The sequence below is a fragment of the Nerophis lumbriciformis genome, linkage group LG29 (assembly GCF_033978685.3).
Source record: "Nerophis lumbriciformis linkage group LG29, RoL_Nlum_v2.1, whole genome shotgun sequence".
Classification (NCBI taxonomy): domain Eukaryota; kingdom Metazoa; phylum Chordata; class Actinopteri; order Syngnathiformes; family Syngnathidae; genus Nerophis; species Nerophis lumbriciformis.
In genome coordinates, this window is record NC_084576.2 from 17407669 (window position 1) to 17435590 (window position 27922).

Consider the following 27922-nt stretch of genomic DNA (forward strand, 5'->3'; position numbering starts at 1 on the left):
TTAGGAAGTACAGTATTGCATTTCATTTTTATGCCGATGATTGCCAGATTTATTTTCCCATGGCACAAAATAACACGGTTCAAAGTCTTATTGACTGCCTGCACGACATCAAAGTCTGGCTTTCAGCTAACTTCCTGAGCCTAAATGAAGACAAAACAGAAGTTATGTTGTTCGGTCCAAGTCGCTCTCCCTCCCCCAACGTTGACCTCGGCACTCTGACCCCGTATCTCAGCGACTGTGTCACAAACCTGGGGGTAAAGTTTGACTCAGATTTTAAATTCGAAAAACAAATCAGCAGCGTCGTTCAAAAAAGCTTTTATCAATTACGCCAAATAGCGAAAATGAAACCGCTTCTATCAAGACATGATCTTGAGAAATTAATCCACGCTTTTATCTCGACTCGTCTTGATTACTGTAATGCCCTGTATGTTGGCATTAGCCAGGCCTCCCTCGCCCGCCTGCAGCTCGTGCAGAACTCTGCTGCTCGTCTGCTAACACAGACCCGCAGACGTGAGCACATCACCCCTATTTTAGCGTCCCTTCACTGGCTCCCTGTGCGTTACCGAATACATTTTAAACTCCTTTTATTTGTTTTTAAATGTCTAAACAACCTCGCGCCAACCTATCTCTCCGACCTCCTTCAGCCTTACTGCCCCACCTGATCCTTAAGATCAGCCGATCAGCTGCTGTTGACGGTCCCTGACACAAGGCTGAAGCTTAGAGGTGACAGAGCTTTCGCCGTTGCTGCTCCCAAGCTCTGGAACGACCTACCCCTGAGTGTTAGACAAGCCTCCTCTCTTCCTGTTTTTAAATCTCTCTTAAAAACATACTTTTATTCCATGGCTTTTAACACTGAGTGATATCCATCCTGCAATGGCGCCCCATAATACACTTGCTGTGATCCTGTTTTTATGTTTTTATGTTTTTATTAATTCTATTTTAATTATTTATTTTTTATCGTGTTCTGTTTGTGTTGTGTTGTGTTTGCTCGGTACTCGTTTTATCTTTTAACCTGCTCATTGTACAGCACTTTGGCTACCCCTGTGGTAAATTTTAAATGTGCTTTATAAATAAAGTTGATTTGATTTGATTTGATTTGATCAATACAGTCTGCAAGGGATACAGTCCGTAAGCACACATGATTGTGCGTGCTGCTGGTCCACTAATAGTACTAACCTTTAACAGTTAATTTGACTCATTTTCATTAATTTCTATGTAACTGTTTTTACATTGTTTTACTTTCTTTTTTATTCAAGAAAATGTTTTAAATTAATTTATCTTATTTTATTTTATTAATAAAAAAAAAAAAAGTACCTTATCTTCACCATACCTGGTTGTCCAAATTAGGCATAATAATGTGTTAATTCCACGATTGTATATAAAAACCCGATATCGATAATTTCCGATATTACATTTTAACGCATTTATCGGCCAATGCCGATATTATTGGACATCTCTATTTAACAGTTAATTTTACACATTTTCATTAATTACTAGTTTCAATGTAACTGTTTTTATATTGTTGTACTTTCTTTTTTATTCAAGAAAATGTTTTTAATGTATTCAACTTATTTTATTTTATTAATTTTTTTTAAAAGTACCTTATCTTCACCATACCTGGTTGTCCAAATTAGGCATAATAATGTGTTAATTCCACGACTGTATATATCGGTTGATATCGGTATCGGTTGATATCGGTATCGGTAATTAAAGAGTTGGACAATATCGGAATATCGGATATCGGCAAAAAGCCATTATCGGACATCCCTACTGTTAAAGGTTAGTACTATTAGTGGACCAGCAGCACGCACAATCATGTGTGCTTGGACTGTATCCCTTGCAGACTGTATTGATATATATTGATATATATATAGGAACCAAAATATTAATAACAGAAAGAAACAACCCTTTTGTGTGAATGAGTGTAAATGAGTGTAAATGGGGGAGGAAGGTTTTTTTGGGTTGGTGCACTAATTGTAAGTGTATCTTGTGTTTTTTATGTTGATTTAATAAAAAAAAGAAAAAAAAAGAAAAAAATACTGATACCGTTAATAAAAAAAACTGATACCGATAATTTCCGATATTACATTTTAATGCATTTATCGGCCGATAATATCGGCAGGCCGATATTATCGGCCATCTCTGATTGTGGAGTTAATCATTTAAAAAATGAATGCAAATAAAAAGATACATCAGCAGGTTACCTACAGCCGCAGCTTGTATTACCAATATATTTTAAAACACCACCTATTAGAATCCCGGGCAGTATTTTTTTTTAAGACATTTTAAAGCATATGCAGTGGAAGATAAAGCGGGTGGATGTCGCTGACCACTCGTGATACTTTAAAAAAAAATACATCTACTGCCGTATTGTGGAGTTAATTACAAAAGTAATACATCAGGAGGTTGCCTACAGCCGCAGGTGATGATACCAATGTATTTTAACTGAGCGCCTATTCGAACATTTTTTGTCGACCACTCACCTGGCATCTATTGGAGATTAATTGAAGATAGAGGCTGGCATTTCCAAAATGTAATTATTTGTTACATAAAAGGGTCATTTTCTAACTTTAGTAATGATTTAGAATGCATGAGAAAGTGGAAAGGGAAAATGTTAGCTTTTTTTTTTTTTTTTTTTTTTTACATTTTGATTTAGCCGCTGCTATATTGTGGAGTTAAACAATAAAAAAAATGAATACAAATAAAAACACACATCAGGAGGTTGCCTACAGCCGCAGCTGGTGTCGTGGCAAATTTCTGTCCTAAGGTTACCTCTCACCTGAATGCATTAGGAGGGACATGACATGGCAGGGCAGGTCGCCCTGACAATGCACAAGTTCTCTTGGTTGTTGTTATGACATTGTGCATGTTACATAAGTTGTTTGTTATGCTGGACTCTGACCACCAGGAGCGTATAACTAACCAGGTTGGACCAAGTCTTGTGTGTGTGCGCTCGTTCACGAGAGCGCATCACCCAACGTCTCCAGGAAAGTTGTCTGTAATCATGGCAACCCAATCCAACCTTGTACCATCTGATTATGATGAAATTAATCTCTTGTAACAAATTCTCATTTGTGCCTGTTTAAGATTTGGACATTTTCCACTACACTGGTATTACCAATATATTTTAAAACACCACTCACCCGACAGCTATTGGAATTGGAGGCTATTACTTCCAAAATTTCAACATCATTTTAAAATAAAGTTATTGTTTTAAACTTTAATGATTATTAGGGGTGCATGAGAAAGTGGAAAATAAAACATGTGGCTCTTTTTAAGGCATTTTAAAGCATATGCAGTGGAAGATAAAGCGGGGGGATGTCGCTGACCACTCACAATACTTTTTTTAAATGCAGCTACTGCCGTATTGTGGAGTTAATTGAAAAAGTAATACATCAGGAGGTTGCCTACAGCCGCAGCTGGTGATATCAATGTATTTTGACTGAGGGCCTATTAGAAAACCCTGGCAGTTATTTGCTTTTGTCGACCACTCACCTGGCAACTATTGGAGATTAATTGGAGAGAGGCTGGCATTTCCAAAATGCAATTATTTATTATGTAAAGGGATAATTTTTAACTTTGGTAATGATTTGGAATGCATGAGAAAGTGGAAAGGGAAAAATGTAGCATTTTTTTTTTTTTACATTTCAAAGCATACGCAGAGATAGATAAAGCTGTTGAATGCTGACTAGTCATGATTGTTTAAATAATAAAATAATAGTAATACAGGAGGTTGCTTACAGCCACAGCTGGTAATAACAATGTTTTGACTGGACGCTTATTAGAAACCCCGGCAGTTATTTGCTTTTGTTGACCACACACTTGGAAACTATTGGAGATTATTGGAAAGAGGCTGCTATTTCCAAAATGTGAACATTAATCAAATGATGTGATTTACTTTAATAATTATCTGGAGTGCATGAGAAAGTGGAAAAGGGACATGTGTATGTTTTTTGATCATTTTAAATGGTATGCACTGGAAAATAAAGCTGCTGGATGCTGACCACTCATGACACTTCTAATGCAGCTGTTTATGGACTTGAAGAAAAAAAAAAAAACCTAAGGAGGTTGCCTACAGCCGTAGCTGTTAACACTGATGTTTTTTTGACCCAGCATTAATTGGAAATACAGACGGTTATTTTCTCATTTTCTCCACCCTAATGGTGGCATCCTGCAAAAAAAAAAAGCAAAGCTGAAAGAAGACCCTGCCAGCAGCCCCGCAGGCAAGCGGCTGACACCTCGCTGAGGCGGGAGCCCTCGGGACCAGAACCGGCAGTTGGAATCGGACTCACCTGAAGCTGCTCCAGCAGATAAATGGTACGTTTTAATGAAGCCATCCAGGCGGCCACCGGGGGGGGAAGAGCCTGACATATTTTCCATCGCGCCACACCGCTCGATAGGTTTGGGTGCGGGTCAGCAGCCACACATGCATTAAGGAACATCAGAAACAAAACTGCAAGGGTTTTTTTCTTTGAACCTAGCGGCTGAAAATGTGGAGAGCTCAATGTTTTAAAATGCTGTGAATCAGTGCAAAATTGCTACGCATGCACTTATTACTAATAAACATATTAATTATTATTATCCACCATTGAGACGATAGCAGTGTCACTGTTACCTTTTCTAATGTATATTCAAGCTTTTATACCTTCTTTAAACACATTATTATTACACATTATATATATATATATATATATATATATATATATATATATATATATATATATATATATATATATATATATATATATATATATATATATATTTAACATGTTCCTAATATTTACAACATTTATTATAAAATAATATGTATGTTAAAATAATTTTTCAAAAATGGTTATGAAAAATAAATAAGAAATACAAGTAAATCAACGTCTTACAGCAGCTTTTCATTGACCACCATAGCATTTTTCATTTTTTTTTTTTCATTTCATTCATTGAAAGTCAAACAAAAACAAAAAAATCAACATGATATTATAATAAATCATGAATGAAAAGGAGTAGAAAGAAGTATTAACCTATAATATCTGCCCCCATTCACTAATTTGTTGTTTAACTCAAAATTCTATCAAGGCAATATTTTTTCTCATAACATAGAACAAAATAAACAAACATGAAAACATTAATTCACTTCAAATTGCCATGTCTGTGTGATCATGTTTTGTTTTAGTCATGTTCGGTTTTGTCTTTGGACTCTTTGTGCACTTTTGTTTGTTTGTCACCATAGCAACCCATTAGTTTTCACCTGTCATGTCACGCACCTGTAACACGTTTTGAGTCACGCACTTGTTTTCACTGATCATGTCACTGCTATTTAAGCCTGTCTGTTTCTGTTGTTCGTCCTGGTGACATTATCCTTTCTAAGTCTGTTTACCTCTGGCATTATCATGCCCTGCTTTTTCCATAGTGTTTGCTTCATGCCATGCCACGTAAGTTTTTGTTTTGCTCTTGTCACAGTAAGTGTTTATTAGTTTCACGTCCATAGTTTCGCTTTTGTCCTAGTTTTTGTTTTCTTAGCCAAGTTTATCTCCACCTGTGAGCGCGCCTTTTGTTTTTACCCATTTTTTGTAGTTTGTTAGTGGTAAAATAAAAATGTACTCACAATCACGCCTTGCCCGAGCCAACTTTCCTTTGCATTCCGGGAAAACACAACCCAAGGACCACGTTTTGACACAAATTATATATTATATTTTTTACTTTTTTCTTAAATACAGAAAGAGATTTACATTGTTTTGTTTCACCATCAAGTTTGTTCCATGAACAAACACCTCTGATTGAAATGCTTATTTCCATTGTGACTGTTCTAAATCTCAATTTATTAAAGATCTCAGTTCATTTTAGATTATAATTACTTCCCAGCAGACACAAAACATTAAAACAACGTTGGGAACTTGTGGAATTAGGTCCTGACGTTGAGAAACTCAAACCTAACGTTGGAACAACATGCTTTTTGACGACGTTTGATCAATGTTGGGTTCTGATGTTGGTTTGATCATTGAATTTTGGTCATTTTCCAACCGATATTCTACAACACAAATACAACGTTAAAACAACATGTTTTTTCACAACTTTTATTTTCAATGTTGGGTTCTGACTTTGGTTTGACCATTGAAATTTGGTCATTTTCCAACCAATATTCTACAACACATATACAACGTTGTAACAACATGCTTTTTGACAATGTTTATACAATGTCAGGTTGTGACATTGATTTGACCATTGAAATTTGGTCATTTTCCAACCAATATTCTACAACACAAACCTATTGTTGGAACAACATGCTTTTTAACAACTTTTATTCAATGTTGGGTTCTGACGTTAGTTTGACCATTGAAATTTAGTAATTTTCCAACCAATATTCTACAACACAAACCTAACGTTGGAACAACATGCTTTTTAATGACGTTTAATCAATGTTGGGTTCTGACGTTGGTTTGACCATTGAATTTTGGTCATTTTCCAACCGATATTCTACAACACAAATACAACGTTAAAACATGTTTTTTGACAACTTTTATACAATGTTGGGTTCTGACATTGGTTTGACCATTGAAATTTGGTCATTTTCCAACCAATATTCTACAACACAAATACAACGTTGTAACAACATGCTTTTTGACAACGTTTATTTAATGTCAGTTTGTGATGTTGATTTGACCATTTAAATTTTGGTCATTTCCCAACCAATATTCTACAACACAAAGACAACGTTGAAACAACATGCTTTTTGACAACGTTTAATCAATGTTGGGTTCTGACGTTGGTTTGACCATTGAAATTTGGTCATTTTCCAACCAATATTCTACAACGCAAACTTAACGTTGGAACAACATGCTTTTTGACGACGTTTAATCAATGTTGGGTTCTGACGTTGGTTTGACCATTGAATTTTGGTCATTTTCCAACCGATATTCTACAACACAAAGACAACGTTGTAAGAACATGCTTTTTGACAACATTTATTCAATGTCAGGTTGTGACGTTGATTTGACCATTGAAATTTGGTCATTTTCCAACCAATATTCTACAACACAAAGACAACGTTGGAACAACATGCTTTTTGACCACGTTTAATCAATGTTGGGTTCTGACGTTGATTTGACCATTGAATTTTTTGTCATTTTCCAACCAATATTCTACAACACAAATACAACGTTGAAACAACATACTTTTTGACAACGTTTACTCAATGTTGGGTTCCGACGTTGATTTGACCATTGAATTTTTTGTCATTTTCCAACCAATATTCTACAACACAAATACAACGTTGAAACAACATGCTTTTTGACAACATTTACTCAATGTTGGGTTCCGACGTTGATTTGACCATTGAATTTTTTGGCATTTTCCAACCAATATTCTACAACACAAATACAACGTTGACACAACATGCTTTTTGACAACGTTTACTTAATGTTGGGTTCTGACGTTGATTTGACCATTGAATTTTGGTCATTTCCCAACCAACAACGTTGTCTCAATTTACTAATACAACTGTTTTGCAACGTTGTTTTAAAGTCAATTTTAAAGGACATGCATGTATAAAAAATGTTGTGTCAATGTCCTGTGCCTGCTGGGTTTCTCTTTCAACAAATATTTAGCAAAATGATGTAAAAACAATGTAGAGTATTTCCAGTGCAAACCGCCGAGGTGTCCTTCAGCTGTGCTCTCAGCAGAAAGAAGCCCAGTAAGCATACAAAAGTATTGATCACTCACGTGTTAGCATTTATGTAGACGGAGTGGCAAAAACTATGATGGGATGGCTAAGTTATTTTCTATTTGGTTTTTATCACGCCGTCAAACTGTCAGCCATCGCTCACTTAAAGCGATTTATTACTGCAGGAATATGTGCGTGCATCCTATCAATAACAGCAATATGACATACGGGGCTCCTATTGAACATTGAAAAAAGGGGGAAAACATCTCACTGAAGACGCCAAAAGCGGCCGAGAAGTGCTGACACAGCTGCGTCAAACGAGGATCAATCTATAAAAGCAGACAAACATGATTTACAGGCTGAACTGTAAACTTTGATGGACTCCTTGTATGAGCAGTTTTATGTACATCTACACAGGTAGAAGTACTCCTGTACAGTATGTATACTACGCACACTTTGTTTTCTATTTGTGTGACTTGGGTGCGACAGAAGAGTGGGATGTAAATTAAATTACTAAAATAATCATTTTTGCATACGTTGTTAAATGAAGTGTGAAATGTACTCATCCCTAACAGGCTTGGGAGAATGCAGGCATTGATTCCGCTACCTCTTTCCTGCAAAGCAAGTGCTATACCGTTTGAACAAATCATTTATAAACTACCGCATTTTCTCTGACTTAACTTTCAGACGTTGTAGCCAAAGGCTAATTTTTTTGCTGTTTTTATCTGCCACACGTAGAAAGCCGGTTCGTGAAAATAATGCATACATTAAACCGGTCCCTGGTGGAAAAAAGGTCGGGGACCCCTGCTCTATCGTTTGAGCAAATTCCCCACTTTGATATTATGGGCCACTGTCCGTACCGAGATGAAGACCTCTTGAAAAATAGATCTTTAATTGGGATGTATTATTAGTAGGGCTCTCAATTGAGTCAAATATCTAATTGCGATTAATTGCATGTTGTCTGCATTTAACTTGTGATTTTGCAGTAAATCGCAGCTCGATTTCATTTCCAGGAAGTCCCAATTTTTCCTAAGAATACCAATTAAGAAGATGAGGTGGCCGAGAGGTTAAGGTGATGGACTGCTAATCCAATGTGTTCTGCAAGCGTGTGTTCAAATCCCATCCTCATTGCTCTTTATTGTTTACGAACTAAATCTGACTAATAGCATTAAACGTCGTTGAAGACAGACAGAACAGTCTTGTTGCGATCGATTGAATGCCCTTAGAAAACAATGACCTGCATGAATGAGAACATCCATAGTTATGTACTAATTTCTTTGCAATCCCTTAAACTCGGTTTCAAACTAGAGATTGGGTTTTATAGTAGTGTTTGAAGCTAATGTTTGACTTTCAGACTCGGGATGTAAAATTTTTGTGATGGACGATTCCTTACGCATCTTGGGTTACGATGCGATTCAAAAACCATTTATTTGTAAAAACTGAAAGACTTGATGCAATTTGATTCAGTGAATAAACAATTCGATACGATTCGATTCATTGTATGAAAGATTAGATTCCATGTTTAACATTTGTTGATGTTAATGAGTTGTATTATTAGTAGAGATCTCAATCGATTTGAATATTCAATCGGGATTAATTGCAGTTGGTCTGCAGTAAACTCATGATTAATCACAGTTAATCGCAGAAACATTATATTTCCACGAATTCCCACTATTTTTAGTTGGCAGTAAGAGCCTGAAGATGAGGTGGCCGAGAGGTTAAGGCGATGGACTGCTAATCCATTGTGTTCTGCACGCATGGGTTCGAATCCCATCTTCATCGTCCTTTAATGTTTAGGAACTAAATCTGACTAATTTAAGTCTATGAGCATGAAACGTTGTCGAAGACAAACAAAACAGTCTAGTTGCGATTGATTGAATTCCCTTAGAAAACAATGACCTGGATGAATGAGAACATCCATAGTTATGTCAACTAATTTTTTTGCAATCCCTTAAAGTCGGTTTCAAACTAGAGATTGAGTTTTATAGTAGTGTTTGAAGCTAAAGTTAGACTTTGTTAAAACTCTTTCAGACTCTGGATGTAAAATTTTTGTGATGGACGATTCCTTACGCATCTTGGGTTCTGATGCGATTCAAAAACCATTTATTTGTAAAAACTGAAAGACTTGATGCAATTTGATTCAGTGAATAAACAATTTGATACGATTCGATTCATTGTATGAAAGATTAGATTCCATGTTTAACATTTGTTGATGTTCATGAATTGTATTATTAGTAGAGATCTCAATCGATTTGAATATTCAATTGGGATTAATTGCAGTTGGTCTGCAGTAAACTCATGATTAATCACAGTTAATCGCAGAAATATTATATTTCCACGAATTCCCACTATTTTAGTTGGCAGTAAGAGCCAGAAGATGAGGTGGCCGAGAGGTTAAGGCGATGGACTGCTAATCCATTGTGTTCTGCACGCATGGGTTCGAATCCCATCTTCATCGTCCTTTATTGTTTAGGAACTAAATCTGACTAATTTAAGTCTATGAGCATGAAACGTTGTCGAAGACAAACAAAACAGTCTAGTTGCGATTGATTGAATTCCCTTAGAAAACAATGACCTGGATGAATGAGAACATCCATAGTTATGTCTACTAATTTCTTTGCAATCCCTTAAAGTCGGTTTCAAACTAGAGATTGGGTTTTATTGTAGTGTTTGAAGCTAATGTTAGACTTTGTTAAAACTCTTTCAGACTCGGGATGTAACATTTTTGTGATGGACGATTCCTTACGCATCTTGGGTTCCGATGCGATTCAAAAACCATTTATTTGTAAAAACTGAAAGACTTGATGCAATTTGATTCAGTGAATAAACAATTTGATACGATTCGATTCATTGTATGAAAGATTAGATTCCATGTTTAACATTTGTTGATGTTAATGAGTTGTATTATTAGTAGAGATCTCAATCGATTTGAATATTCAATCGGGATTAATTGCAGTTGGTCTGCAGTAAACTCATGATTAATCACAGTTAATCGCAGAAACATTATATTTCCACGAATTCCCACTATTTTTAGTTGGCAGTAAGAGCCTGAAGATGAGGTGGCCGAGAGGTTAAGGCGATGGACTGCTAATCCATTGTGTTCTGCACGCATGGGTTCGAATCCCATCTTCATCGTCCTTTAATGTTTAGGAACTAAATCTGACTAATTTAAGTCTATGAGCATGAAACGTTGTCGAAGACAAACAAAACAGTCTAGTTGCGATTGATTGAATTCCCTTAGAAAACAATGACCTGGATGAATGAGAACATCCATAGTTATGTCTACTAATTTCTTTGCAATCCCTTAAAGTCGGTTTCAAACTAGAGATTGGGTTTTATTGTAGTGTTTGAAGCTAATGTTAGACTTTGTTAAAACTCTTTCAGACTCGGGATGTAAAATTTTTGTGATGAACGTTACCCTACGCATCTTGGGTTGCGATGCGGTTCAAAAACCATTTATTTGTAAAAACTGAAAGACTTGATGCAATTTGAATCAGTGAATAAACAATTCGATACGATTCGATTCATTGTATGAAAGATTAGATTCCATGTTTAACATTTGTTGATGTTAATGAGTTGTATTATTAGTAGAGATCTCAATCGATTTGAATATTCAATCGGGATTAATTGCAGTTGGTCTGCAGTAAACTCATGATTAATCACAGTTAATCGCAGAAACATTATATTTCCACGAATTCCCACTATTTTTAGTTGGCAGTAAGAGCCTGAAGATGAGGTGGCCGAGAGGTTAAGGCGATGGACTGCTAATCCATTGTGTTCTGCACGCATGGGTTCGAATCCCATCTTCATCGTCCTTTAATGTTTAGGAACTAAATCTGACTAATTTAAGTCTATGAGCATGAAACGTTGTCGAAGACAAACAAAACAGTCTAGTTGCGATTGATTGAATTCCCTTAGAAAACAATGACCTGGATGAATGAGAACATCCATAGTTATGTCAACTAATTTTTTTGCAATCCCTTAAAGTCGGTTTCAAACTAGAGATTGAGTTTTATAGTAGTGTTTGAAGCTAAAGTTAGACTTTGTTAAAACTCTTTCAGACTCTGGATGTAAAATTTTTGTGATGGACGATTCCTTACGCATCTTGGGTTCTGATGCGATTCAAAAACCATTTATTTGTAAAAACTGAAAGACTTGATGCAATTTGATTCAGTGAATAAACAATTTGATACGATTCGATTCATTGTATGAAAGATTAGATTCCATGTTTAACATTTGTTGATGTTCATGAATTGTATTATTAGTAGAGATCTCAATCGATTTGAATATTCAATTGGGATTAATTGCAGTTGGTCTGCAGTAAACTCATGATTAATCACAGTTAATCGCAGAAATATTTTATTTCCACGAATTCCCACTATTTTAGTTGGCAGTAAGAGCCAGAAGATGAGGTGGCCGAGAGGTTAAGGCGATGGACTGCTAATCCATTGTGTTCTGCACGCATGGGTTCGAATCCCATCTTCATCGTCCTTTATTGTTTAGGAACTAAATCTGACTAATTTAAGTCTATGAGCATGAAACGTTGTCGAAGACAAACAAAACAGTCTAGTTGCGATTGATTGAATTCCCTTAGAAAACAATGACCTGGATGAATGAGAACATCCATAGTTATGTCTACTAATTTCTTTGCAATCCCTTAAAGTCGGTTTCAAACTAGAGATTGGGTTTTATTGTAGTGTTTGAAGCTAATGTTAGACTTTGTTAAAACTCTTTCAGACTCGGGATGTAACATTTTTGTGATGGACGATTCCTTACGCATCTTGGGTTCCGATGCGATTCAAAAACCATTTATTTGTAAAAACTGAAAGACTTGATGCAATTTGATTCAGTGAATAAACAATTTGATACGATTCGATTCATTGTATGAAAGATTAGATTCCATGTTTAACATTTGTTGATGTTCATGAATTGTATTATTAGTAGAGATCTCAATCGATTTGAATATTCAATTGGGATTAATTGCAGTTGGTCTGCAGTAAACTCATGATTAATCACAGTTAATCGCAGAAATATTATATTTCCACGAATTCCCACTATTTTAGTTGGCAGTAAGAGCCAGAAGATGAGGTGGCCGAGAGGTTAAGGCGATGGACTGCTAATCCATTGTGTTCTGCACGCATGGGTTCGAATCCCATCTTCATCGTCCTTTAATGTTTAGGAACTAAATCTGACTAATTTAAGTCTATGAGCATGAAACGTTGTCGAAGACAAACAAAACAGTCTAGTTGCGATTGATTGAATTCCCTTAGAAAACAATGACCTGGATGAATGAGAACATCCATAGTTATGTATACTAATTTCTTTGCAATCCCTTAAAGTCGGTTTCAAACTAGAGATTGGGTTTAATTGTAGTGTTTGAAGCTAATGTTAGACTTTGTTAAAACTCTTTCGGACTCGGGATGTAAAATTTTTGTGATGAACGTTACCCTACGCATCTTGGGTTGCGATGCGGTTCAAAAACCATTTATTTGTAAAAACTGAAAGACTTGATGCAATTTGAATCAGTGAATAAACAATTCGATACGATTCGATTCATTGTATGAAAGATTAGATTCCATGTTTAACATTTGTTGATGTTAATGAGTTGTATTATTAGTAGAGATCTCAATCGATTTGAATATTCAATCGGGATTAATTGCAGTTGGTCTGCAGTAAACTCATGATTAATCACAGTTAATCGCAGAATTATTATATTTCCACGAATTCCCACTATTTTTAGTTGGCAGTAAGAGCCTGAAGATGAGGTGGCCGAGAGGTTAAGGCGATGGACTGCTAATCCATTGTGTTCTGCACGCATGGGTTCGAATCCCATCTTCATCGTCCTTTAATGTTTAGGAACTAAATCTGACTAATTTAAGTCTATGAGCATGAAACGTTGTCGAAGACAAACAAAACAGTCTAGTTGCGATTGATTGAATTCCCTTAGAAAACAATGACCTGGATGAATGAGAACATCCATAGTTATGTCAACTAATTTTTTTGCAATCCCTTAAAGTCGGTTTCAAACTAGAGATTGAGTTTTATAGTAGTGTTTGAAGCTAAAGTTAGACTTTGTTAAAACTCTTTCAGACTCTGGATGTAAAATTTTTGTGATGGACGATTCCTTACGCATCTTGGGTTCTGATGCGATTCAAAAACCATTTATTTGTAAAAACTGAAAGACTTGATGCAATTTGATTCAGTGAATAAACAATTTGATACGATTCGATTCATTGTATGAAAGATTAGATTCCATGTTTAACATTTGTTGATGTTCATGAATTGTATTATTAGTAGAGATCTCAATCGATTTGAATATTCAATTGGGATTAATTGCAGTTGGTCTGCAGTAAACTCATGATTAATCACAGTTAATCGCAGAAATATTATATTTCCACGAATTCCCACTATTTTAGTTGGCAGTAAGAGCCAGAAGATGAGGTGGCCGAGAGGTTAAGGCGATGGACTGCTAATCCATTGTGTTCTGCACGCATGGGTTCGAATCCCATCTTCATCGTCCTTTATTGTTTAGGAACTAAATCTGACTAATTTAAGTCTATGAGCATGAAACGTTGTCGAAGACAAACAAAACAGTCTAGTTGCGATTGATTGAATTCCCTTAGAAAACAATGACCTGGATGAATGAGAACATCCATAGTTATGTCTACTAATTTCTTTGCAATCCCTTAAAGTCGGTTTCAAACTAGAGATTGGGTTTTATTGTAGTGTTTGAAGCTAATGTTAGACTTTGTTAAAACTCTTTCAGACTCGGGATGTAACATTTTTGTGATGGACTTTTCCTTACGCATCTTGGGTTCCGATGCGATTCAAAAACCATTTATTTGTAAAAACTGAAAGACTTGATGCAATTTGATTCAGTGAATAAACAATTTGATACGATTCGATTCATTGTATGAAAGATTAGATTCCATGTTTAACATTTGTTAATGTTCATGAATTGTATTATTAGTAGAGATCTCAATCGATTTGAATATTCAATTGGGATTAATTGCAGTTGGTCTGCAGTAAACTCATGATTAATCACAGTTAATCGCAGAAATATTATATTTCCACGAATTCCCACTATTTTAGTTGGCAGTAAGAGCCAGAAGATGAGGTGGCCGAGAGGTTAAGGCGATGGACTGCTAATCCATTGTGTTCTGCACGCATGGGTTCGAATCCCATCTTCATTGTCCTTTAATGTTTAGGAACTAAATCTGACTAATTTAAGTCTATGAGCATGAAACGTTGTCGAAGACAAACAAAACAGTCTAGTTGCGATTGATTGAATTCCCTTAGAAAACAATGACCTGGATGAATGAGAACATCCATAGTTATGTCTACTAATTTCTTTGCAATCCCTTAAAGTCAGTTTCAAACTAGAGATTGGGTTTTATTGTAGTGTTTGAAGCTAATGTTAGACTTTGTTAAAACTCTTTCAGACTCGGGATGTAAAATTTTTGTGATGAACGTTACCCTACGCATCTTGGGTTGCGATGCGGTTCAAAAACCATTTATTTGTAAAAACTGAAAGACTTGATGCAATTTGAATCAGTGAATAAACAATTCGATACGATTCGATTCATTGTATGAAAGATTAGATTCCATGTTTAACATTTGTTGATGTTAATGAGTTGTATTATTAGTAGAGATCTCAATCGATTTGAATATTCAATCGGGATTAATTGCAGTTGGTCTGCAGTAAACTCATGATTAATCACAGTTAATCGCAGAAACATTATATTTCCACGAATTCCCACTATTTTAGTTGGCAGTAAGAGCCTGAAGATGAGGTGGCCGAGAGGTTAAGGCGATGGACTGCTAATCCATTGTGTTCTGCACGCATGGGTTCGAATCCCATCTTCATCGTCCTTTAATGTTTAGGAACTAAATCTGACTAATTTAAGTCTATGAGCATGAAACATTGTCGAAGACAAACAAAACAGTCTAGTTGCGATTGATTGAATTCCCTTAGAAAACAATGACCTGGATGAATGAGAACATCCATAGTTATGTCAACTAATTTTTTTGCAATCCCTTAAAGTCGGTTTCAAACTAGAGATTGAGTTTTATAGTAGTGTTTGAAGCTAAAGTTAGACTTTGTTAAAACTCTTTCAGACTCTGGATGTAAAATTTTTGTGATGGACGATTCCTTACGCTTCTTGGGTTACGATGCGATTCAAAAACCATTTATTTGTAAAAACTGAAAGACTTGATGCAATTTGATTCAGTGAATAAACAATTCGATACGATTCGATTCATTGTATGAAAGATTAGATTCCATGTTTAACATTTGTTGATGTTAATGAATTGTATTATTAGTAGAGATCTCAATCGATTTGAATATTCAATCGGGATTAATTGCAGTTGGTCTGCAGTAAACTCAGGATTAATCACAGTTAATCGCAGAAATATTATATTTCCACGAATTCCCACTATTTTAGTTGGCAGTAAGAGTCTGAAGATGAGGTGGCCGAGAGGTTAAGGCAATGGACTGCTAATCAATTGTGTTCTGCACGCATTGGTTCGAATCCCTTCTTCATTGTCCTTTATTGTTTAGGAACTAAATCTGACTAATTTAAGTCTATGAGCATGAAACGTTGTCGAAGACAAACAAAACAGTCCACTTGTGATCGATTGAATTCCCTTAGAAAACAATGACCTGGATGAATGAGAACATCCATAGTTATGTCTACTAATTTCTTTGCAATCCCTTAGAGTCGGTTTCAAACTAGAGATTGGGTTTTATAGTAGTGTTTGAAACTAATGTTAGACTTTCAGACTCGGGATGTAACATTCTTTTGATGGACGATTCCTTACGCATCTTGGGTTACGATGCGATTCAAAAACCATTTATTTCTAAAAACTGAACGATTTGATGCAATTTGATTCAGTGAATAAACAATTCGATACGATTCGATTCATTGTATGAAAGATTAGATTCCATGTTTAAGATTTGTTGATGTTAATGAATTGTATTATTAGTAGAGATCTCAATCGATTTGAATATTCAATCAGGATTAATTGCAGTTGGTCTGCAGTAAACTCATGATTAATCACAGTTAACCACAGAAATATTATATTTCCACGAATTCCCACTATTTTAGTTGGCAGTAAGAGCCTGAAGATGAGGTGCCCGAGAGGTTAAGGCGATGGACTGCTAATCCATTGTGTTCTGCACGCCTGGGTTCGAATCCCATTTTCATCGTCCTTTATTGTTTAGGAACTAAATCTGACTAATTTAAGTCTATGAGCATGAAACGTTGTCAAAGACAAACAGAACAGTCTAGTTGTGATTGATTGAATTCCTTTAGAAAACAATGACCTGGATGAATGAGAACATCCATAGTTATGTCTACTAATATCTTTGCAATCCCTTAAAGTCGGTTTCAAACTAGAGATTGGGTTTTATAGTAGTGTTTGAAGCTAATGCTAGACTTTGTTAAAACTCTTTCAGACTCGGGATGTAAAATTTTTGTGATGGACAATTCCTTACGCATCTTGGGTTACGATGCGATTCAAAAACCATTTATTTGTAAAAAACTGAAAGACTTGATGCAATTTGATTCAGTGAATAAACAATTCGATACGATTCGATTCATTGTATGAAAGATTAGATTCCATGTTTAACATTTGTTGATGTTAATGAATTGTATTATTAGTAGAGATCTCAATCGATTTGAATATTCAATCAGGATTAATTGCAGTTGGTCTGCAGTAAACTCATGATTAATCACAGTTAACCACAGAAATATTGTATTTCCACGAATTCCCACTATTTTAGTTGGCAGTAAGAGCCAGAAGATAAGGTGGCCGAGAGGTTAAGGCGATGGACTGCTAATCCATTGTGTTCTGCACGCATGGGTTCGAATCCCATCTTCATCGTCCTTTATTGTTTAGGAACTAAATCTGACTAATTTAAGTCTATGAGCATGAAACGTTGTCGAAGACAAACAAAACAGTCTAGTTGCGATTGATTGAATTCCCTTAGAAAACAATGACCTGGATGAATGAGAACATCCATAGTTATGTCTACTAATTTCTTTGCAATCCCTTAAAGTCGGTTTCAAACTAGAGATTGGGTTTTATTGTAGTGTTTGAAGCTAATGTTAGACTTTGTTAAAACTCTTTCAGACTCGGGATGTAAAATTTTTGTGATGAACGTTACCCTACGCATCTTGGGTTGCGATGCGGTTCAAAAACCATTTATTTGTAAAAACTGAAAGACTTGATGCAATTTGAATCAGTGAATAAACAATTCGATACGATTCGATTCATTGTATGAAAGATTAGATTCCATGTTTAACATTTGTTGATGTTAATGAGTTGTATTATTAGTAGAGATCTCAATCGATTTGAATATTCAATCGGGATTAATTGCAGTTGGTCTGCAGTAAACTCATGATTAATCACAGTTAATCGCAGAAATATTATATTTCCACGAATTCCCACTATTTTAGTTAGCAGTAAGAGCCTGAAGATGAGGTGGCCGAGAGGTTAAGGCGATGGACTGCTAGTCCACTGTGTTCTGCACGCATGAGTTCGAAGCCCATCTTCATCGTCCTTTATTGTTTAGGAACTAAATCTGACTAATTTAAGTCTATGAGCATGAAACGTTGTCAAAGACAAACAAAACAGTCGAGTTGCGACTGATTGAATTCCCTTAGAAAACAGTGACCTGGATGAATGAGAACATCCATAGATATGTCTACTAATTTCTTTGGCAATCCCTTAAAGTCGGTTTCAAACTAGAGATTGGGTTTTATAGTAGAGTTTGAAGCTAATGTTAGACTTTGTTAAAACTCTTTCAGACTCGGGATGGACATTGTTTTGTGATGGACGATTCTTTACGCATCTTGGGTGATGATGCGATTCAAAAAAACGTTTATTTCTAAAAACTGAACGATTTGATGCAATTTGATTCAGTGAATAAACAATTCGATACGATTTGATTCCATGTTTAACATTTGTTGATGTTAATGAGTTGTATTATTAGTAGAGATCTCAATCGATTTGAATATTCAATCGGGATTAATTGCAGTTGGTCTGCAGTAAACTCATGATTAATCACAGTTAATCGTATAAATATTATATTTCCACGAATTCCCACTATTTTAGTTGGCCGTAAGAGTCTGAAGATGAGGTGGCCGAGAGGTTAAGGTGGTTGACTGCTAATCCATTGTGTTCTGCACGCATGGGTTCGAATCCCATCTTCATCGTCCTTTATTGTTTAGGAACTAAATCTGACTAATTTAAGTCTATGAGCATGAAACGTTGTCGAAGACAAACAAAACAGTCTAGTTGCGATTAATTGAATTTCCTTAGAAAACAATGACCTGGATGAATGAGAACAAGGTTAAGGCGATGGACTGCTAATCCTTTGTGTTCTATACGCATGGGTTGGAATCTCATTCTCATCGTACTTCACTCTTTACTGCCCATTCCAAGTCTATGAGCATGAACTTAAGAAGCCTCCTTAGTTAAGAGGCATAACATCTTCAAAGATTAACCAAACAGTCCAGGTGCAATTGATTTAGAAACCCTTGAATACAATGACCTGGATGAATGAGAATATTCATAGTTATGTTCACTAACTTCTTTGCAATCCCACATACAGTACCAAGCTCCTTTTCCACCAGGTGTTCAGCAAACATAAATGGTCGGTGTTAGGGGCCGGGCAATGGAAACCGTTCCCCAAAACAGCTACTTTTACAGAGAAAGTTAGAAAATGGCTTGAAGGTGAGTCTGTGAAGTAAACTATTGACCAAAGAACTACCATTACATGTTATGTAGACGGTCGATACAGTTTATGAACTCTTCGATTCCATGTTTAACATTTGTTAATATTAATGAAACGTATTATTAGTTAGGCTCTCAATCGATGTAAATATTCAATCGGGATTCATTGCATTTTGTTTGCAGTTACCACACGATTAATCACAGTTAATCGTAGATAGATTTTATTCTGAGGAATTCCCACTTTTTTAGTTGGTAGTTTACCTCGGAGATGAGGTGACTGAGAGGTTAAGGTGATGGACTGCTAATCCATTGTGTTCTACACGCGTGGGTTCAAATCCCATTCTCATTGTATTATACTGTTTACTACCCAATTTAATTCTATGAGTATGAACCGATGAAGCCTTCTTAGATCTTCTAAGACAAACCAAACCGTCCAGTTGCGATCGATTCACCGGTCTGCGGTGATGACGTTTGGTGTCTTGTAGAAAACAGGAGTATTTATTTGTCTGGCAGCCGTGACTCTCATGTTGTTTCAAGGATAAACTGTCAACTGATTGCTGGACTTATTTGATGTGACGTATCTGTGTCTATTTTCGTCTCCAATTGTCTTTTCACGGACAACCCTGACTATTAAGTCATTTTAAAGACAAAATCCATCAACTGATTTCTAGTTCAGCGCTGTAACCTATAATCCTATTAGTCGATTAATTGTTAAAGTAGTCGATGATTAGTCGACTATCAAAATAGTTAGTTGAGGCCATAGTTAGCATGCTAGCAAGCTCGTGCCAAATAAGCGTATCCATGAATTGTAGGTTTTTACCTATAAAATAGACAAACAATAAAATGCTAACTTGCTAACAATGGCATGCTAGCAAGATAACGGGAAGTAACGATATAGGTATAGGTTTGTACTTACAAAATGGGCTCACATTAAGACGTTAACATGCTTTGAACAGCTTGTTAGCAAGATAGTGCCAAGTAAAATAATTCATTCATTGTAGGTATATACCAACACATTTAGCGAGCATGAAAATGTTAGCATGATAACATTAGCATGCAAGATAGCGCCAAGTAATGATATTAAAAATGTGTTGGTTGATACCAACAAAATTGGCTGACATGATAACGTTAACATGCTAACATTAGCATGCTAGCAAAATAGTGCCAGGTAAAGTAATCCATTAATTGTAGGTCTATACCAACACAATTTGCTAGCATGAACATGTTATCATGCTAACATTAGCATGCTAGCAAGATAGTGCCAAGTAAGGGTATAATATATTTTAGTTTTATACCTACAAAATGGGCTAGCAAGAAAGCAGCAATTACCGCAACCTATTAATCGTAGGTTAATACCAAAAAAAATGTTGAGCATGTAAACCAAGGGTGTCAAACTCGTTTTAATTGAGGGCCACATCGCAGTTAGCAATATATTTTTTTTACATAAGCTGCAAAAAAATATTTTACATTTTATTTTAAAAACTGGCAGCTCAGTCACCAGAATTTTACAGTAAAAGCAGTGTTTTTTTTTACAGCATATAAAAAATGGAGTAAATGGAATGGAATGGAGAAACAATACCACTGTTTTTAGCGTTAAAATTCAAGCAACAGTTTTTTGGTTTTTTTTACCGTAAAATATTGTTGTTTTAATGTTTTTTTGTTTGTTTTTTAATGTTTTAGTGACTTACTGTATATGGAAAAAAACTGTACCAAAGTTGGTTTTACGGTAAAAAAAACTCAGTCGGCGGAATTTAACCGTAAAATCTATTATCAATTTTACAGTGATTGATAATTTGTTTTGAAATCATAAGTCAAGCAGATATTTTAGTAAAGTATGTATCTTTATTTTAACAAAACATATTTTTGGAATACATGATAATATCATATTTTGATTGTGATAATATTGAATTTTAAAATATATGCAATTGCATGCAGTGCATGATTTTTAATGTCAAAAAAAAAAAAAAGAATGAATATATTTAGTAAGAAAATATCAAGCATTTTATTAACGCATATTATCATACTTGCCAACCCTCCCGGATTTTCCGGGAGACTCCCGAAATTCAGCGCCTCTCCCAAAAACCTCCCGGGACAAATTTTCTCCCGAAAATCTCCCGAAATTCAGACGCAGCTGGAGGCCACGCCCCCTCCAGCTCCATGCGGACCTGAGTGACGTGTCAACAGCCTGTTTTCCCACAATATAAACAGCGTGCCTGCCCAATCACGTTATAACTGTAGAATGATGGAGGGCGAGTTATTGGTTTCTTATGTGGGTTTATTGTTAGGTAGTTTCATTAACGTCCTCCCAGCGCGGTAACAACACACAACAACAGCAGTCACGTTTTCGTCTACCGCACAGCAGTTCGTCAGCCGTAAACAGCAATGTTGTGACACTCTTAAACAGGACAATACTGCCATCTACTGCACATGCATATGTGACAATAACATCTAGGGCTTTTAGAGAGTGCAGTGCACAACTGCGCACACAACAAGGAGACAAAGCAGAATGCATCATCAGAGAGGGTGTTCAGCATGGTTAGAAAAAATAGTGACAGAGAATAGAACAAGGATGTACAATTCAACCCCTAACTCAACAATGAGTAGATGAGTGTTATGTGTGTGTATATGAGTAAATAAATGAACACTGAAATTCAAGTATTTCTCTTATTTATGTATATATATATATATATATTAAGGCTGAAATGACGCGTCGACGTAGTCGACGTCATCGGTTACGTAAATACGTCGACGCCGTTTTTGTGCGTCGGCGCGTCGCATATTTACGTCACACTACTGTCATGGCGGAGCGCAAAGCAGACGATGCGAGCGAGGGGAAAAAAGCACGCCAAAAGTCGTCAAAAGTGTGGGAGTATTTCAATAAACGGCCTAATAATGTTGTTGTATGCACACTGTGTCGAGCGGAAATGGCCTATCATAGCAGCACAACGGCTATGAAGGAACATTTGAAAAGAAAACCCCCGACAGCGTTCTTGCCATCACCATCAACAAGTCAATCGTCCGCGTGCGTATACGTTGTCATTATTACACAAAAACATGAATGTGTCATTTGTATCTGCGTTGTAAATTCATAAACTAAAGCACCGTTTCGCTCTGAGAGGCGCGTTTGGCGTGCCTGTTCAGTGTTTACAAAGACGCGCTCTTCTTTAACGCTGTGGAGAGGCGGCGGCGGCAAGGCGGGGCGCGCCGGGAGCGACGCCGCAATCGTGCCCAGGTGCGCGATCCGCGCAGTTGGAAGAGAAAAGACTTTGTGTAAAATTAAAAGATTGTAAACCTGGCAAAGCCGTCTGGCGTTCAGTCTGTCGGTCCTGAAAGAACCCCACGGCACAAGACGTGTCACAAACGCTAACGTTAATTAGTTGTGCAAATACCTTTTACAACATTAACAGTTACATATACTATGTACAAACGAACAATTAACTTCCACTTTAATCATACTATCATTGTTGTGTTATTAAGCAAAATAAGCAATACTTTTACTTTTGTTGAAATGTTTACACTGTACACTTTTTTGTATTGGATGTTTAGCTTTATTTTTGCACATTTTAGCAAATAAGCAATACTTTTACTTTTGTTGAAATGTTTACACTTGTTAGAGAATATTTCCGTTTTGCACTTTTTTGTATTGGATGTTTATCTTTATTTTTGCACATTTTAAAGCAAAATAAGCAATACTTTTACTTTTGAAATGCTTATACTATTCCAGAATATTAAGATTTGCACTGGATGTTTACTTTTATATTTGCACATTAAAAAGCAAATAAGCTACTTTTAATTTTGTTAAATGTTAAACGTTTTAAATGTTTACATTGTTACAGAATATTTTGTCATGTTGTTGTCAATGTTGACTGAGTGGCCATACTTTTTTTTTTGTAAATAAAAGCCATGCCTTTTGAAAAAACTGGCCTACATTTATTTTTTCCTCTTCATTTAAAAAAAAAAAAAAATCGGTAAAAGGAAAAATAATCTATAGATTAATCGAAAAAATAATCTATAGATTAACCGATTAATCGAAAAAATAATCTATAGATTAATCGATAGAAAAATAATCGTTAGCTGCAGCCCTAATATATATATATATATATATATATATATATATATATATATATATATATATATATATATATATATATATATATACTGTATATATATATATATATATATATATATATATATATATACTGTATATATATATATATATATATATATATATATATATATATATATATATAAATATATATATATATATATATATATATATATATATATATATATATATATATATATATATATATATATATATATATATATATATATATATAAATAAAATAAAATATATATATATATATATATATATATAGCTAGAATTCACTGAAAGTCAAGTATTTCTTATATATATATATATATATATATATATATATATATATATATATATATATATATATATATATATATATATATATATATATATATACATATATATATATATATATACCGTATATTACCAAATAAACGTCCTTGTGCAAATAACCGCCCATGTCCTAATAGCCGCCCGGGGTCTGACCCCATTTTGTGAAATAAACGCCTCTTCCTAATAAACGCCTATGTCCAAATAGCCGCCCATGGGCTGTTATTTGCATAATTTAGATTAAAATCATATTGACTACATTAAACCCAATTTATAAGCTAAAAGGAAAAGCAAAGGTGCAATAATTCTGGTCATTATGGTAACAGCAGACGTTACGTGGGGATTCTGGGTAATCAACATATTGCAATGGGTGACCGCATATAGCGTAACACACACTCAACGACAACAACAAACCCACGAGGAAAAGTTTCAACATGGCAAGCAACAGCAGCAGTGAGTTGAATGAACAGGATACCGGTACACCACAACTGATGGACGGGAATACTTTAAGGGGGAAGAAGAACAGAAAATTTGACTTGAAGTTCAAGCTAGCGGTTGTGAAGTATGCGGAGCAGAACTCTGGTTTGGCAGCGGCCAGGCAGTTTAACGTTGACCCAAAACGTGTACGAGAATGGAAACAAAAAAAGGGAGAACTACAATCTCAGTCGGCAATCGATGGAAAACGGGCTCGCTTATCTGGTGGAGGTAGGAAGAAAGTGGGCGACGAGCTTGATGCTAATTTGTGTCAGTGGATACATCACGTTCGTGGACTGAACCACCGTGTGTCCCGCAAAATGATCCGCATTAAGGCAAAGGACAGTGACAGTATTATTGTTCTGTTTTGATGGTGGGTTTTATACTTAAGTACTTGGTACCATAATTTTATTTTTCCCGGTAGGCTGCTTTATTTAAAAAGTTTATTTATTTTTAGTATTTGTATTCTATTTGACAATTGTTGCACTACTGTCATGTTGAGGCCTTGTTGATCTCTTGTCTTTTGATAGTCTTGTTTTTTTGTTTGTATGTTTATGTTATTAGCTTTTACATTTAAAGTTTTTAGTACGAAAACAAATACTGGACGCTAACCATTGTAACCAAATAATGGCCTGGTGCAGGCTGGTGCAAAAATAAATAAAAGCCTTGTGCAAATAACCGCCCATGTCCTAATAGCCGCCCGGGGTCTGACCCCATTTTGTGAAATAAACGCCCGGGCTACTATTTGGTAATATACGGTATATATATATATATACACACGCACACACACACACACACACACACACCCACCTCCCGAAATCGGAGGTCTCAAGGTTGGCAATTATGCATATTATTTAATAAAATAAAATAATGTGGCGGGCCAGATTTGGACCCCGGGCCTTGGGTTTGACATCAGTGATGTAAACATGTAAACGTTAACATGCTAACAGTAGCATGCTAGCAAGATAATGCCAAGTGAAATAATCCAATAAATGTCGGTATATACCAACACAATTAGCTAGCATGAAAATGTTAACATGCTAGAGAGATAGCGCCAAATTACAGTATCTATGAATCCTAGGTTTACAACTACAAAATAGGCTAACATCAGAATCAGAATCAGAATCAGAATCAGCTTTATTGTCATTACGCAAGGTAACGAGATTGAGGCCATTCCATACAGTGCGATGTGTGCATGCTAGAAAAACAATGTGCAAATATATAGAAATATAAAAAATGTATCATACTAACATTTATCGAGGAAACCTAGTTTTAAAACACAAACGAATTGGAACAGATTGAGTGCGTTGATGGTAAAATACAAATTGGCAAAAAATGAGGTCATATGCTGGGGCACTGCCTCCCCTGCCCCATTGCAGACTCGCCTCTGAGATGGGCGGAGTCAGCATGCAAATAGCCGCGCCGCTTGCAAATGAAGAGACAACAGTCAGATGATGAGCGATGAAGATGAACAAAAGAATTCCGGGAGGTGGCGAAGGCGCTCCGTCATCCTCCGCGCCAGATTTTTGCCGGCTCTGTTTCAACATAAATCACGTTAACCTCAACATTGCGGCGTTCATCCATTTTTTAAGGCGCTGTCTCGCAGGCGGAGGCATCAAAAAGGAGCCGTGGTGACGGCTGAGCCGCCATTAAGCCTCTCACGCTGCAGAGTATTGTGTCACGACTGTACCATCCGTCAAAGCTCTCAGCTGTCACGGTGGAGCGCCGCGGTGCATGCAAATGATGCCGGCGGGGCCAGAAATAATCATCAGGAGCGGGCAGGGGGGGAAAAGAGATGGTATGGAAAATCAACACTTGAGTGCATTCATGAGGGATCTGCAACTTGATAGGATGACACCCACCATCATCGGCGGTCACTCGAACGAGTATGACGATCCTCCTGGTAGGAGTGTATCCCTTTATGGAGGATGCCTGTGCGTGACTTTGTTTAACGTGGGGAGACTGGTGCACAGACAGTCACCACACGATCTTTGACAGAATCGGGTCAGGGTCCAGTGGCATGGAGTCCAAGACGACTGGAGACCCTTTTCTGCTGCAGCCTTCTTCCGCCATCACAGCCGTTGTGGTAGTTCTTAAATCTACCGTCTTCCGCCTGATCCGCCGTTGAGGTCTTCACCGTATCCCTGGCTAGGGGGCAGTCAGGTACTAGGCCTTTGCCAAGGGCCACCTGGAGTAACAGTAGTAAAGGGGTTAACCTCCTCGTGCCCCAAGACCCCATAGAGGAGCCTCCACTGCCGGATGCACTTTAAAGGGGAACATTATCACAATTTCAGAAGGGTTAAAACCATTAAAAATCAGTTCCCAGTGGCTTATTTTATTTTTCAAAGTTTTTTTCAAAATTTTACCCATCACGCAATATCCCTAAAAAAAGCTTCAAAGTGCCTGATTTTAACCATCGTTATATACACCCGTCCATTTTCCTGTGACGTCACATAGTGATGCCAACACAAACAAACATGCCGCATAGAACAGCAAGCTATAGCGACATTAGCTCGGATTCAGACTCGGATTTCAGCGGCTTAACAACAGATTACGCATGTATTGAAATGGATGGTTGTAGTGTGGAGGCAGGTAGCGAAAACGAAATTGAAGAAGAAACTGAAGCTATTGAGCCATATTGGTTTGAACCGTATGCAAGCGAAACCGACGAAAACGACACGACAGCCAGCGACACGGGAGAAAGCGAGGACGAATTCGGCGATCGCCTTCTAACCAACGATTGGTATGTGTTTGTTTGGCATTAAAGGAAACTAACAACTCTGAACTAGGTTTACAGCATATGAAATACATTTGGCAACAACATGCACTTTGAGAGTGCAGACAGCCCAATTTTCATCAATTAATATATTCTGTAGACATACCCTCATCCGCTCTTTTTTCCTGAAAGCTGATCTGTCCAGTTTTGGAGTTGATGTCAGCAGGCCAGGGAAGCTAGGGTCGATATTCTTCTCTTGATCATCTTCGGTGGCATAAGGGACGGTGTGAGACAAGACATCCAAGGGGTTTAGCTCGCTCGTCTGCGGGAACAAACTACCGCCATTGCTTGCCGTGCTACCGAGGTCCTTTGTCCCTGAATTGCTCACACACTCCGGCAGATTCAATGGGGGTCTGGCGGCAGATTTCTTTGACTTTATCGTTGGAAATGCATCTGCTTTGAGTGTCGCAGGATATCCACACATTCTTGCCATCTCTGTCGTAGCATAGCTTTCGTCAGTAAAGTGTGCGGAACAAACGTCCAATTTCTTGCCACTTTCGCATCTTTGGGCCACTGGTGCAACTTGAATCCGTCCCTGTTCGTGTTGTTACACCCTCCGACAACACACCTACGAGGCATGATGTCTCCAAGGTACGGAAAACAGTCGAAAAAACGGAAAATAACAGAGCTGATTTGACTCGGTGTTTGAGAAAATGGCGGATTGCTTCCCGATGTGACGTCACGTCCGAGAGCCAATAATAGAAAGGCGTTTAATTCGCCAAAATTCACCCATTTAGAGTTCGGAAATCGGTTAAAAAAATATATGGTCTTTTTTCTGCAACATCAAGGTATATATTGACGCTTACATAGGTCTGGTGATAATGTTCCCCTTTAACGTCATGCCCAGGACATA

At 36.6% G+C, this 27922-nt stretch overlaps 14 non-coding genes across 14 annotated transcripts; all 14 read left to right on the top strand.

Annotated features, from left to right (window-relative positions):
* Positions 1-9354: 9354 nt before the first annotated feature.
* Positions 9355-9436, top strand: trnas-gcu (transfer RNA serine (anticodon GCU)). The gene has a single exon. It is a non-coding gene; the product is annotated as a tRNA-Ser (tRNA).
* A 594-nt stretch (positions 9437-10030) lies between these two features.
* On the top strand, positions 10031-10112 carry trnas-gcu (transfer RNA serine (anticodon GCU)). The gene has a single exon. It is a non-coding gene; the product is annotated as a tRNA-Ser (tRNA).
* Positions 10113-10707: 595 nt separating this feature from the next.
* trnas-gcu (transfer RNA serine (anticodon GCU)) lies at positions 10708-10789 on the top strand. The gene has a single exon. It is a non-coding gene; the product is annotated as a tRNA-Ser (tRNA).
* Positions 10790-11384: 595 nt separating this feature from the next.
* Positions 11385-11466, top strand: trnas-gcu (transfer RNA serine (anticodon GCU)). The gene has a single exon. It is a non-coding gene; the product is annotated as a tRNA-Ser (tRNA).
* A 594-nt stretch (positions 11467-12060) lies between these two features.
* On the top strand, positions 12061-12142 carry trnas-gcu (transfer RNA serine (anticodon GCU)). The gene has a single exon. It is a non-coding gene; the product is annotated as a tRNA-Ser (tRNA).
* Positions 12143-12736: 594 nt separating this feature from the next.
* Positions 12737-12818, top strand: trnas-gcu (transfer RNA serine (anticodon GCU)). Its single transcript has one exon. It is a non-coding gene; the product is annotated as a tRNA-Ser (tRNA).
* Positions 12819-13413: 595 nt separating this feature from the next.
* On the top strand, positions 13414-13495 carry trnas-gcu (transfer RNA serine (anticodon GCU)). Its single transcript has one exon. It is a non-coding gene; the product is annotated as a tRNA-Ser (tRNA).
* A 594-nt stretch (positions 13496-14089) lies between these two features.
* On the top strand, positions 14090-14171 carry trnas-gcu (transfer RNA serine (anticodon GCU)). Its single transcript has one exon. It is a non-coding gene; the product is annotated as a tRNA-Ser (tRNA).
* Positions 14172-14765: 594 nt separating this feature from the next.
* On the top strand, positions 14766-14847 carry trnas-gcu (transfer RNA serine (anticodon GCU)). Its single transcript has one exon. It is a non-coding gene; the product is annotated as a tRNA-Ser (tRNA).
* Positions 14848-15441: 594 nt separating this feature from the next.
* On the top strand, positions 15442-15523 carry trnas-gcu (transfer RNA serine (anticodon GCU)). The gene has a single exon. It is a non-coding gene; the product is annotated as a tRNA-Ser (tRNA).
* Positions 15524-16780: 1257 nt separating this feature from the next.
* Positions 16781-16862, top strand: trnas-gcu (transfer RNA serine (anticodon GCU)). Its single transcript has one exon. It is a non-coding gene; the product is annotated as a tRNA-Ser (tRNA).
* Positions 16863-17457: 595 nt separating this feature from the next.
* Positions 17458-17539, top strand: trnas-gcu (transfer RNA serine (anticodon GCU)). Its single transcript has one exon. It is a non-coding gene; the product is annotated as a tRNA-Ser (tRNA).
* Positions 17540-18791: 1252 nt separating this feature from the next.
* On the top strand, positions 18792-18873 carry trnas-gcu (transfer RNA serine (anticodon GCU)). Its single transcript has one exon. It is a non-coding gene; the product is annotated as a tRNA-Ser (tRNA).
* Positions 18874-19660: 787 nt separating this feature from the next.
* trnas-gcu (transfer RNA serine (anticodon GCU)) lies at positions 19661-19742 on the top strand. The gene has a single exon. It is a non-coding gene; the product is annotated as a tRNA-Ser (tRNA).
* The last annotated feature ends 8180 nt before the right edge of the window (positions 19743-27922 follow it).